Here is a 2,363-nt window from a genome sequence, read left to right as displayed (position 1 = left end):
TGATTCTGCCCTTAGCTTCTCCTTTCCAACTAGACAAATAGACAACACTTTGTAATGTTGGCTTTTCACCTTTCACAGATCTTCAAACATAGACTTGTCACTATATTCATTGTCCACCTTTGGATGGACAGTTCTATATCGGGCTCATGGTACTGACAAGAACATGTTTGTTTTTGCAGCGTGTGCTGGTCCATTTTGCAAAGCAAGAATAATGTACAAGTGTTCATAGACATAAAAATACCAGCTTTTTACCAAAGAAAAGTCATCTTCCTATTAGTCTGAATTAAACTCCTCTTTCAGATGAAAAAAAGAAAAAATCCCAGACCTTCACAAAGAATGGGCTTCTTAATGCCCAGGTGGATAGCTGGTACAGATTTTAGTTCTTCCATGTCCTCGTTCTCCCAGGCAGGAAGATTTTAGCAGGTCTGAGTGTTTGCTTTTGGGGTTCATCCATGACTGCCGAACCGGACCATGATACCAGACTGATGTAATTTCATTTCAAGCTCTTCGTGTTTACTTGCCTACCTTGGGCTTGGTACTTAACCTTTATAGCCTCAAATTTCTCATCTGAAAAATGAGGCTAATAATAGAACCTCACGCTTAGAGTTGTTTTAAGGATTGTATAAGATGCTGGCCCTAAAATGCACCCGGTGAATGCTTAACACATGGTAGCTGCCCGTGGCTTACTCGGGTGTTTTATGGGGTGTTGCTGCGGTACCCTGACTTATTGATCACTGCTTAGGAAAGGGGAAAAAGCACCTTTCCAAATCTTGATCTGCACGCTCTTGAGATGACTTGGTCTGTCATGTCCCACCTGAAGAGTCTGGGATGTTCCATCCTCATTGAATCCCCAATCTTTCTCCCATTGAATTCATCAGTCAGAAGCACAACTTGGAGAATAACCACCTCTCTGCTCAAAAACTTTCCGTGGCGGCTTGGAACTGACTGCATTCAAGTGCAGACTGGTCCACTTTGCATTCAAGAGGCCTTCCCCGCTTGGGCCCCTGGCCTACCCTTCTAGATTTTTCATGTTCCCTTTGTTTTTTTGTTTTTTTTTTTTTAAACGTTTATTTATTTTTGACACAGAGAGAGACAGAGCATGAATGGGGGAGGGTCAGAGAGAGGGAGACACAGAATCTGAAACAGGCTCCAGGCTCTGAGCTGTCAGCACAGAGCCCGACGTGGGGCTCGAACTCACAGACCGCGAGATCATGACCTGAGCCGAAGTCGGCCACTTAACCGACTGAGCCACCCAGGCGCCCCTCATGTTCCCTTTGTTGTCACCAAACCCAGTTGCAGTTGCATGCTTTTCTTAATACTTAACTGTGGTGTTTTTTTGTTTTTTTGTTTTTTTTTTTTTTTACTTTACTCATATGATTCACTCTGTCTGAAGTAGACATAGCCCTTTCCTTCTAACAAACCTACCCACCTTTTAGTGAAGGTCTGGCTCAACAGTTCCCTCTGAAGAACTTTCTCTTATCTCTCTTGCTTGGAATCATCTCTTCTCGAAACGTCTAGAACATGCTGTTTATGCTTCAGTTGCACAACAGTCACATCTTATTTTTCCTATTAATATGGAGTCTTTATGGAAGCACGAGCCATTTCTCACCTGTATTTTTATTTGCTGTAGTACTTAGCCCTGTCAAATCAGTGCTTCCCAAGCTATCTGTGAAGAAGAACCAGCCTTTAAAAAATTGCAATCTGTGGCAGACTAGGGTGTTTGTAAAATATAAAAATGAATTACTAGAGAAGCGAAGTAAAAACCAGACTTACAAAATACAAGACTAGGGACACCTGGATGATTCAGTCAGTTAAGTGTGTGACTCTTGATTCCGGCTCAGGTCGTGAGCCCCATGTCAGGCCCAACACTGTCAGCACAGAGCGTTCTTGGGGTTCTCTCTCTCCCCCTCTGTCTGCCCCTCCCCCTCTCTCAAAATAAATAAATAAACTAAAAACAAAAACCCCACAAAATACAAGCCCAGGTATATCACTAGTATAGTCAATAGATGTATAATTATCCCCTCAAAGTGTTATACATGTATTTAAACACTCAATCTGTACTTTTCTCATCTCCCAATGAATAAGTACATTGACTGTATGACAAATAATATATATATATATATATGTGTGTGTGTGTGTGTGTGTGTGTGTGTGTGTCTCTGCCCCAGTTTCTGGCACAGAGCTCCTAAAACACTTGTAATTTCCCTAATAAGAGCACTAGGAGCATCTTTTGTTCTAATATTTGGCCTTTGATCTTGGTTCCTGACACAGGGCTCCTAAAACTCTTGTAATTTCCTGGGAGATAGGAATGTCTTTTGTTTTAATGAGGTGACTCTGGGTGGGCACCTGGACACTTCCTGGGC

Source organism: Puma concolor, chromosome D4 (genome assembly GCF_028749965.1).
Source record: "Puma concolor isolate L17-30 chromosome D4, mPumCon1.1.hap2, whole genome shotgun sequence".
NCBI classification, from domain to species: domain Eukaryota; kingdom Metazoa; phylum Chordata; class Mammalia; order Carnivora; family Felidae; genus Puma; species Puma concolor.
Note: the sequence above shows the minus strand (reverse complement) of the source record.